Source organism: Penaeus chinensis, chromosome 11 (assembly GCF_019202785.1).
Source record: "Penaeus chinensis breed Huanghai No. 1 chromosome 11, ASM1920278v2, whole genome shotgun sequence".
Classification (NCBI taxonomy): domain Eukaryota; kingdom Metazoa; phylum Arthropoda; class Malacostraca; order Decapoda; family Penaeidae; genus Penaeus; species Penaeus chinensis.
The window spans coordinates 36,913,370-36,925,366 of record NC_061829.1 but is presented as its reverse complement, the minus strand read 5'-3'; the positions used below and the strand labels follow the sequence as shown (position 1 = coordinate 36,925,366).

Below are 11,997 nucleotides of genomic sequence, written 5' to 3'. Positions count from 1 at the left end.
ATATTATTATTAGTAGTAGGAACACAATTTATATTTCACTTGTTATTACTATTGTTAGTGTTAATGTTATGCTGGTTTTATTATCATTGTTAATATTATTAGTATTATAATGAGGATGATAATAAAAATATCAGTAATAATAATCAATATAACAATAATAATGATAATGAAAATGATAAAATTATAATAACATCAAGAACAACAACAACAACAACAGCAATAATGATAATGATAATAATAATAAATAATAATAATAATAATGACGATGGAGATGGTACTGACAATGATGATTGTGACAATGATAATTATGATGATAATCTTAATGTAATATTAATGATATTAACAATTATGATAATAACAGTAATGATAATAAGGATAACAGTAATGATAATGATTATTATTGATAATACTAATAATGACAATGATAATGATAATAATAATAATAATAACAGTAATAGTAACAGTAATAATATTAATGATAATAATAACAATACCAATAATAATGATAATAATAATACCAATAATAATGATAATAGTAATAATAGATAATAAAATCAGCTTCTTATCAAAATTCGGGATAAATGATAACAATGATAAAAACTAAATAAAATAATAATCTAACGTAAAAACGGAAAGCAGAAAACAACGTTATACCAAATCCGTCAGAGGAACCGCCCAAAGAAACCAGAATCAAATAAATCGCCAGAGAATAAACAGCTGGAACTTCTAAAATGTGCAAAACATCGTAACAGGCCGCAGAGATATAAACTCGGAGGGAGAAAAAATGACAGACGGAATTGGCCGTTAGTTTCATTGGACGATAATTGTCAGATATCACTACCGAGTTACCGAGGGCATATTACGAAGATTTAAGACTGCTTATTTATAATCCTAATGCAGATTGCATATGCATTCGTCCAGTAAAATCAAATAACATCATTCTCCCAAAAATAAAAGGACATTTAAGTATATTTAGGAATATACAATCCTCATTCTTTTGGAAATATAACGACAATCATAAGATACTAAATATTACCATAACTATTTATTTTCTGCTGTGTGTTTGTGGGTATTTATGTGGGGGGGGGGGGTGCGTGTGTGAGGGAGGGGTGTATGGATGTGTGCGTTTATGTGTGAATGTGCGTGTATAGATAGATGTGTGTGGATGTGTGCGTGTATGTGTGGATGTGTGCTTGTATGTGTGGATGTGTGCTTGTATGTGTGGATGTGTGCGTATATGTGTGAATATGTGTGCGTCTTGTCTTAGTCTTGGACAAATATCGTAATGAAGCTTCGAAACCTTTCTAACCTAAACAACAAAATCACATTCTTTGAGCGTTGGAGACGGAATGCAAAACATTATTAGAATAGGGTTTACAATATTCAAAACCAGAAGCTTTCTCCTTAATTCTGTGAATATACTGACTGGTGATCCAATTATTATTACCATATTGCAAGTCCAAAATATACAGAAAAACGAAAACTCTTCTTCGCATAACATACCAATGATGTTTATTTATCCTACTTGAATAAACACACAAAAAAAATCCATCCAACATAAAATCTTGCTAAAAGTCACACGAAGAGCACATGAAAAAAGTAATAAATATGTAATTCAGAGAACAGTATGAAACAATGGACACGAAACTTTTAGGATATAAAAACACTCCATAACACAGCGTCGGTTAGTTTAAGAGAACTAAAAAATTAATTCAACTATAAATTAATTAGAATTTGAAACCAAATCTCTGTCAGAATCAAACAAGATTATTTAATTTACTTAGAACTTAAATCACGCAAATATGAGGCTTGAATTATTTGATTAGAGACACCTTGCCTGGTTCTTAAGGATGGCATAAGCTTGGCAACAACACTGCGTAGGCTGTTACTAATAATAATATCGTTGAACATTTCGAAATTCTTTTTTTTTTTTTATCTTTGTATGACATAAGTTTGGGAATGGTTTTTCATTAAATTAACTTAATAAGACTTTGAGAATTCTATCGTATTATACAGTAACTGCAAAATCTAAACAGACAGTACTATTAACTTCTCTATGCTATTCGGTTTCCCTATGACATGGTTTGCGACTACACACGTAATTTACACAGCTTAGAAGCTTAGTATTCAATCCTTATAAACGCAGAAAACCAATCACGAAGATGAGGCCCAATTGATGTTGATTCCATCCTGATTAATCCCATTACGCAAAGTCATTAATCCCAAGCATATTGAAATGACAATATTCAGTACTGTATCATATGATTCAGAAAAAAAATCCTGATAGTACTTACATATTTCTTGGTGTTAACTGTTACCATGAATGAGTTTATATTTTATCTGTGAAGACTTGAATTCACGAACCGAGGTACACTCCATCCTAAAATTCGGTCGTACCTCATTGATTCGCTTTCCGTTTTACCCAATCATCTCTCAATTGAGCCGCTGCAGATTAAAACGTATAGCAGAATTAACAGCCAGACAGAATTATAAACATGATGGGAATAATGATTAGAACAATAAAAAACGCCGTGGAAATTGCAAAAACAGCAAAAGAAACGAGGTACACATATACTCGAAGACGAATAAAATTCTTTAAAATACTCTAAATACATATTGAAAACGTTTTCCTCGCCCATATACAAATGAATAAAAGGGCAAGAGAAATATACCTTAATTCACAATCGCCTCATTTCATAAGTAGGTTAGATATGTTTTTTTGTCAAATTCAAGAATCATGCTCCGGAAGTTGACCGAAAGATTGTCATGTACGAATACTTTATTTGATTTTAAGAATTAGTATATAAAATTGCTTAATTCTCCATCCTAGCCTAGGAATTAATGGTCTAATTTTCAATTATTTTGCACCACTCTCCATCTTCTACAGCATTCAATATGCGTACCAAAATTATTTGAAATCGGAGAAATACTAATAGGAGAGCCACTGAAGTGTGGGTTCATGAACTGGCCTCGATTTTGTAGTACGTGTAGTATTAGCACCTCGTGTAGTAGAGCAGTGGTTTCAATTTATATTCTACAGTTCAGCAAAACACCAACCAATTATTCCATTGTAGTGGAACCCCTGCCCCTTATTGTTTAATTTATTTATCTGTTTATTATGACTGTACAAACTGATATATCCATTTTACATTTGTTTCTATTCTCTTCATTTTTGCATTGTATGGTCTTCCACATTTGAAGTCCTCCAGTGGCCAAACTACCTTAGAAAGCTAACAAGCAGTTCAAACGAACAGTTCGGCAGGAGGGGCAGGTAATTCTAGTCGTAGGTGAGATTCATTAGTTCACTTTGACCTGAGACAGTGACTGAAACTTTAGTTCCGTTCTGTGCTTATTCTTCCTTATTTAGTAATCTGGACAATATGTAGTTTGAGGTAGTGGCAGAGTTGGATAATATAACCTATATGAAACTATACAAACCAAGACAAAGTTCTTATATGGCAATATGTGTGCAAATGCCTCCAATTCATGTAATAAAACGAAATGTAAAAAAATGAAAGTCAAATAATCGCTCATATTTTTATATCAGACAACTCTTTACTTCGCGGTAATTTCAAAACGTTAACGGCCGTAATCCGCGTTTATTTGTTTCCCCTCTCTCTCTTTCTCTTCTCTCTCTCTCTCTCTCTCTCTCTCTCTCTCTCTCTCTATATATATATATATATATATATATATATATATATATATATATATAAACACATATATTAAATATAGATGTGTCGTATAATCGCGTTATATAATGATATACATAAATAAGATACTAAGCGACGGGAAATCATTGCATTTGTTTATCGACTAACTCCAAGTAAAATGTTAGGTATTACAGTATCTTAACTGATTTTTCATTGTATCATAAAATAAAACAATTGGGTGAAGCCATGGCAGGGAACATGTATAATGTGAATGCTCCATTGGGTATGTAGGGCATTGTTGGCTAATCATCATTACAAGTAACCCCATAATGAGAGGTACACCTGCCCTCCATGCGTAGAAAATGGCTGTGTGATCCAGGTCGGGGTTTGAGGAATGCCGATATTATTGACAGTACAAATATAACAGTTATAAAGAATCACCGATATATTTATTATCGTCATAATCATTAAGCGTTTACTAGTAATCATACTAGCGTATACAGGAATATTTGTTGGTGAGATTTTAATGAATTTAATCAAATGAAAAATTCCTTACTAACAAACCGATTCTAACGTCATCTGTTTGTAAATTAATAGTTAACACCACAGTAGAGTTTGCCTTTACATGCATTTCATTTGTACACTCATCACTATTACAAAATTGTAATGATACCAATTTGTAGGGCCTACATGTATTACCAGTGACACTACGACAATGTGTACAGGGTGTGGCTTATCAATTGAAGAAACCATATCAAAATTCTTTAAACAGGACGACACAGCCATATATTTTTTCCAGTCCTGGCGTTCTACCAAAGACAGTAAGGTGTGCTAATTGTTTTAAAGAGTGCAGTTGCAATAAAAAGAGATACCGAATTCAATGCAATAGACAGAAGGCCCTTTGCAAGTGAAGTGTGCAGCAATGTGATGAACAACTTCGGGGCCTTATCGGAGACGACGGCAAGGTTACTTTGGTGGAGGAAGGTTCAATCGTGGCCGAATGGCGTTTAAAGGAATTAGGGTTTTCGGTGCTTATGAGCGGGGTACAGAAAAAAAAACGTCTGTTTTACTAGAGTGAGAGGCAGATCCGCCAAAACTCTGTGAACAAAATATTAAAGGACATATATCACCAGGATCCATGATATATACAAATCAGTGGAGAGGCTACACCCCTCTCAGTTGGGGTATAATCACCAAACTGTTCATCACTTAGTAGAATTTGTATCTAGAGCAAACAAAAAAGTAAACACACAAACTATAGAGCGCCTATGAAGCACTATTAAAAGTTGGGAGTAACGGCCAGATAAACTCAAAAAAATAATATGAGCAATATTTTGCCAAAAGGCGCCTTTGTGCATTTCTTCGGGCCGCTGCACAGCTTTATCCCCCACCACAGTAAAACGGCAAGTCGAACTTTATCTTGTATAGAGCTATTACCGCTTTCTATAACGTAGCGTTTGTCGCTATTTGCCGTTACTTTTAGTGACGATATCGCATAATGTGAGGACATTATGTATATATATAATAGGTGAGATGTTTTCATAAATTTTACCCTGATAGTATTTTGTAGAGTCGATCCGCCTACGCCATTGGTTCCCAACCTGGGGGTAAATTACCCCCTGGGGGTAATTTAGCAATTTTTCGGGGGTAATGGAGGGGTGACAATGTAAATGTTAAGATTTCTGAAAATCAAGTAAGCATTGGTATTAGGATTAATGTTAACTTAGTCTTAGTATTTTAAGTTGTAAAGTAAACCTATTATAAGTAAGTAACAAAGCTAAACCAAATAACAATAAATATCAAAAACTAATATACAGTATTAGAAAAGAAAAAATATATAGCTAAGTGTGTGATAACCGAAAAATATTTTCACAAGTATGCTTCAGGACACAAGTCACTCAGTAACCCCGATGACTCATCGACGAGTCCAGTACGCGTCACTCACTGCCCGAGTCTGCCTCTATTTCACACTACCAGTTTCTCTGTGAGCATCAGCCGAGGTGGACATGAGCTGGTATGTATGTGTACTGCCCTGTGCAGTTTATACTTAGTATTTACCCACTGTTACTGTGAGTTTGTGTTATTAATTTTGTATAATATAATGTATGCGAGCCTTGAAGTTGTTGGTATCATTCTCAACAACGTATCTGTGCGAGAAGGGGTTCTCAACTGTGCTGGGGATGAAAACAAAAAAGAAGACTCGCTTGAATGTTGCAAACGATGCCAGGCTGGCACTTTCAACCACGAAGCCAAGAATTCCTCAACTAGCTTCAAATATGCAACTCCAACCATCTCACTGATGCTCTTGACATCTTTGGTAAGTCATTAGAGATGCAAAATGTACTAATACAATAAATAAAAGAAATTATCTCTAGTGTTTTAGTTTAGCCATATATATATAAATGTTGACAACATTTTGTGAAAGGGGTAACATGCTTAATGTGGCATGCTAAATTGGGTAACAAACTGAAAAAGGTTGGGAACCACTGGCCTACGCCTACGGATGATAAAAAGACGTGTAATACCCATTGTTGCCACGTATATGTACCATAATGAGCAGCATATCGCACTCTAGACCATGGTTTTGTGCAACATATAATAAGCCGATTAGAAAACTTAGTAATCCTATACCAGCCACATATCTGCCCACAAAATGTGGAATGACGTGGCCTATTATCAGCGATATATGAATTGAATTAATGTATAGCTTTGTTCCTATTTATAAAATATAATATGAAGGAATAAATACTTAACATTGTCTAAATGTGCAATATTAACGCGGGAGAGCTGCCTGCCAATTTCCTGTTGATGAGGATATCATAATTATATATATTATATATATATATATAACATTATCAAAATGTATCGCGCATAACAATATAAATCGCATTCGAAATGACGGAATTCAATGCTTCTTAGGTGTAATAACTTGATACACCTTGTGTAATTGACAGTTACTAGGAAAGTGGTGGTTTGTATTATGTGGCAAAAAAAAACAAAAACAAAGCTTAACCAATGAAATCTTCGGTGACGTCACTTTTACTGACCAATCATAATCGTTTGTGGTAGCCATGCTCATATCCCACAAAACGTTCAGTCTCTCTCTGTCCGTTGCTGAGAAAGTAGAGTACATTCTTTTTTATTTTTGAAAAATACGCTGATCGGGTAAGTGACATTTGGCCAAACCCCATTTTTGGGACCGGCATTTGGTTCAAATGACGATCATTTGTTAGTCTGAGTTGGGGAATTGGTACAACTTTTAAAAACTAAGTATAGAGATAAGATAGCAGTGTCCATTTCCCTCTATCCTTGTGTGGCGCTCTCGGTAACATTAACCGATATCTGAGCTCATTAACGGTTTAAAATGTCGAAAAGATCGACGATGTTTAAAGGTATGTTTTTCAGAGAGTCCAATATTACAATCATTTATTTTATCAATAGAGCATATTGTGTAAATGGAACGTCACACGGGGGTCCTGGAGGCAGATCCCCCTGGCTAGGGAATATATACCACGCTGGCAGGTTAGGACGTTTTGTCTAGTGGGGGTTCAGGGGGAAGAGCTCCCTGGCTAGGGACACGGAAGGTGCCGTTATGACCGTAGAATTTATCGAAAGATTGGTTGGATACCCGTAGTTTTTCGAAACCTGGCGGGTCAAAGATAACGGGTGTGTCCGTTGAGTTTGACTGATTTTCATCGTTTTTCATGGTGTTACGCCTATTTTCCGTAGTCCTCTATTTCAGCCTGGTTTACCCCATAATTTCCCCGATATTCTTTGCCATGCCGTCCCCTGCTATCGGGTCTATCAAATCAAGGTTGTCGATGGAGATATTTCATTAACGATTCATTTAAACTTGAAGATTTGAAAGATGGATTTCATGCAGAAAAATATCAATTGTTACGAATGTAATCCACTACCTTATACACATTGACCGCTTAGCTGAAAATGTACTCAAATACCAATCGAGAAGTAGCCATTAGGTATCATTTGATCTTAAAAGTCCATATGGCAGCATTCATACTGAAACATATTCTTTGGCATTTAGCTACGTTTGTAAATAATATACGCGCCGTCTGCTAGGCGCCACCCCCTCCTTGGGGTAAACTGATATACACAGAATCCCGTATTTTCCCCGGTACCTTTCCTGCTCTGCCCTGTTGTCTTAACCAGTCGTTTTATTTTTGGTAAATTTACTTGGTTAATGTTCTCATACCATATAGCCGTGTGGAACTCAAATTATACTATACAAGATCATATTATTTAATTTACTAAACTTGTTTCTCTCATCTACGCTGAATACAATCTGACAAGACGTCATTGTACGACCTCGATCTTATCACGGCAAGTAGATAGATTGGACCATATCCTTATTTGAGGTTAATCATCACAAATGTTTACAAGCTCCATGTTGCCAGAGTGACGATCGTTTGACGGAGCCACTTCAATTTCTGCTAAGCGCCCGGTCTGGATTACAATAGTTATAATTAGCGTATATAAATGCATTCCACCGATAAAAAGCCGTTGCATATTCTCGATTGGATGACTTGGATATGTGCGAAACGAGTTTTTCAACAGAAAAAGGTGTAGTTTTTTCCCTTTGTGGTTTAACCGAAAAATCGTCAGTTGAAATTATATGGATGAAACATGGTGCCCCACACCCCTGTATTTAAATCATGCTAATCCTTTCAAAAATATAGCACGTGTCTCAAAAGTGCGACGAAAACCGCAAAAGCAACGCAAAACCGCTCAGGAATATAGGTTTTTGGATAAGGAATTTATAATTCAGTGCACGTGTTTTTCTTTACACCAATCAATTCATCGTAATATTGTTTTGAAGTACCTTTATAACTAGATATTGAGTTTCATCTGATTCTTAGGCATATTTGCTTTTAAATCCATTGTTTTGCAGGTTTCTACCGTTCTGCATGACCCGAGTGTTTGCATATGTACGCGCTTCTGACTACTCCAGCCAGCAAGCTAAGGGCACTACTGAGAATTCATAAACATCGCCGTATGAACCTTCCGATGTTCATGGCAAAGCGAGGTAAGGCAGGGTTTTGGGTCCGTACGGACTTTAATGCTACCTATTTCTTCATTTCTACTACCTATTATCTTCATTTCTAATGTTCTGTGTTTAGAGGCCAGTTAAGGTATCAATGAGTAGTTTTTTCCACTAGGACTCCTTAGATTTTCCCCATCTAAGTGCGGTATTTGTCTGGATTTATGTATTTATATTTATATATATTTATGTATATATTTATATTTGTTGATATATTTATTTTTATTTATATTTATATATACATGTTTATTTGTTTATATTTATCATTATCTATATATATTTATGTATTTATTTATTTACATATTTATTTTTATATATATTTATATTTATATTGATATATTTGTATATTTGTATATATATATCCCAGACCCCCCCACAGCCTCTCCTCCGCGTAACCAGGAGGGCGATCACTTCACTAGTGCAAGAAAAGACCCGACCCGTCAGGGTCACGTGCAGCAATCTGGTTGAGGCAGTTGGGCATGACTATGCTGACCACCAGCAGAGACCCAGCTCTGGATTGCAGGAGGTACCTGCACCACCGACTACACCAGATATGACATCTGAAGTACTGGAGCAGCTTGAAACTCTTCCTGCATCCCTGCACTTGAGCAGAGGTCCCAACTCCTTGAGGAAAAGTTTCCCTGCGGGAGAACATCCTGAAGAGTGAGCACATTCAGCATTGAGCACTTCAGTTCCGTCTGTCTGCGAGATGCCACGCTCTGTAACTGCATTTGCGATTGAGTAGCCTATACCCCCAACAGCAGCCCACCCAAGGTCTATTTAAGTACTTATGTAGACGTTGGCCCAACCCGGCCTACCGGCCATTTCAGGGAACTTCCAAATCCTTTCATCAGGCAGGCTCTGTATCCCTCCAACCTGCTTTGAGGAGATTCCTGTCTTTTATGGAGGGACATCAATCTCATGCAGTCAGCAACGTAGCCAGAAGTAGTTCTGCGGACCAAGTTAGGGAGTTAACTCATTTCAGCAGTTTTTCGAGATGCCGGCTTACTGAGATGATTCCAGTCCCCACTTATTTTTCCAGGCTGTTGAGATGGCAGTCATGCAGTGCACCCGGGACTATCCTCATGACATCTGGGACGTGGTTGACTTAATCGGCTGCAGGATGACGAAGTGTCAGGTTACCTGGGACTCTACAGTTGGGGTGAAGCCCTTCTTGTCACTTGTCAGTAGGCTCCCTCATAATGTACCTTCACACTACAGTGGTAACGTGTCGGCCTCTCATCCGAGGGGTTGGCGATTCGCGCCCCGGCCAGGTATGAAAAGTTTCAACTGTCTTCTGGAGGTTACCGCTGTGGCTAAGCACTCGGCTGATCGAGTCGGCACAGGCCCGGCTCCCTTCATAGGCATATCCCTGGCGAGGCTCACCTTCACATATCGGACTTGCCCTTACACTTGGCCATGACAAGGACTGCACGAATCGGCCATGGTTCTAGACTTGCCAGCAGCAGCTACGACAGGTGTTGTCCCTGCTCTGGAATAACCAATTTCAGGCAGTGAAGCCTGTCCGCTCCAAAGTACCCGACATCAATGCAGATACGTAAATCCGAGAAGACCAACATGTGTCCAAGAAAGGTCCTCGTTACGTCATCTTCGTACAAAACGGAGCCAGCTCGGTTGCACACAGACAACGGCTCTTACCAGAAGAGTGGTCATCTCCGCTGATATGAAGCACTTTTCCATTGCCTACAATCCTTAGTCCAATGGGGTGGTTGAATGCAGTAACATGACAGCAAAGGCTGCCTTTGCACAGCAGTCACCTTCAGTGACCTCTTTTACCTACCAGCTGTTCATCTGGCACTCAACACTGCCCTCCACCGTTCTGATGGGGACCAGCTCCTTTATCTCGTGAAGGAAAGGATGGCACCTTTTCTCCATTGCTTACTTATCCTTCAGGTGCCTACGGTGCCTTGTAAGAAAATCGGTGGAATTCATAGGCATTGACGACCAATGTTGGTTGTGTGCCGGTCTCGAGGTAATTCCCTGAAGTTACCTTGTTTCTCGTAAAGGTGGTGACACTTCCTCCGTCGGGAAAGGATTATAGAGGACCCCATGGACCGCCTTGCTTAATTTCTTGAATGACCTTAAGAAACGGCTGGTCATTTTATTATAGGATCGTATTTTATTCCCATTATATATTTGTTTTCATTCTGATTATCTTTTGCCTTCGTGATGATAAATCCTTCATTTGCCAAACTGCCTTAGATAGTTTTAAAGCAGTTCAAACGGCCATTCCATTCTGAAGGAAGGGACTGGGCAGTTGATCAGATAACCTTGTGTTGTGTTGTGTTGCACTGTTAGTCTTTTCTTCTTTCCTTTTCCTTCTGCACCCCCTTGTTCTGTCCACTTATCCTAGTTCCTATTCCCTTAACCCCTTCCCCTTCTAACAATATTTTCCTTATGCTATGCCCCATCAGTTCCCCCCCTCTACCCTTTTCACTATCCTACAACCCTCTAGTGCTGTTCAAACTAACTTTGCCCTAATCATTGACTCGTTCCTAACCCTTTTCGCTACTTCCTTAACTTTGCTTCCAAGACTTCTGCTATCGCTATACTTTAAATATTCCGCTGATGACCTTAGACGACGAAGCGGCAGAAAATGTTAAATAAATCAAATAGTAGTGAAGGGAGAAAGGATCATCACATCCCAATTAGCTACTTCTCTATTCTATTCTTCGTCGCCGTTACCATCCTTACCTTTTTCTTATAACAATTCCTTAATTTCTATTTTTTCTGTCAACATTAGTGTTTAGAGAGAATTACATTATTTTCCTCTATTTTTTTCTAAGTATCTCCCTTCGTTTCTTTTATTTCCATCCTCCTTATCCCTGCTTCTCCATTTTTTTTTTTTTTTTTCTTTTAATGTAGCCTCTTTTTTGTGTAAAAATCAATGTTTTGATATTGTGATTTTCTCGTTTATTGATTTTTTGTCTATATATGTATTTTATAATTCCCAGAACGTCAACTCGTCTTTATAATAGTTTTGTATCAAGTCTCTTTGAATAAAGTGTAATTGTGATATCTGATTCTGCTTTTCTTTCAATTGTTAATAATAGTTATGCCCAAAAACACGTGTATAAATAATGTAAAAGGTCTTGTGAATAAGAAACGTACGAAAAGAATGAAAATAGTTGAACTATCGAGGAACATGAAACAGTGTAAACTAAAAGAGAGAAGGAGACCGTATGCACAAGTGTCGTAGGGTTGATGAAAATGAATGAATAGAAAACGTGGCATCGCCGCAGGCAATCTCAAGGTCACTCGGTACGC

At 37.3% G+C, this 11,997-nt stretch overlaps 1 long non-coding RNA gene across 3 annotated transcripts; it reads left to right on the top strand.

Annotated features, from left to right (window-relative positions):
* The first annotated feature begins 6,714 nt into the window (after window positions 1–6,714).
* Window positions 6,715–11,742, top strand: LOC125030685. 3 transcript variants are annotated; one of them, XR_007115425.1, is made up of 3 exons: window positions 6,715–6,815; window positions 8,560–8,694; window positions 9,752–11,742. It is a non-coding gene; the product is annotated as an uncharacterized LOC125030685 (long non-coding RNA). The 3 variants fall into 3 exon arrangements; XR_007115426.1 differs by having other exon boundaries at window positions 9,089–11,742; XR_007115427.1 differs by having other exon boundaries at window positions 9,077–11,742.
* The last annotated feature ends 255 nt before the right edge of the window (window positions 11,743–11,997 follow it).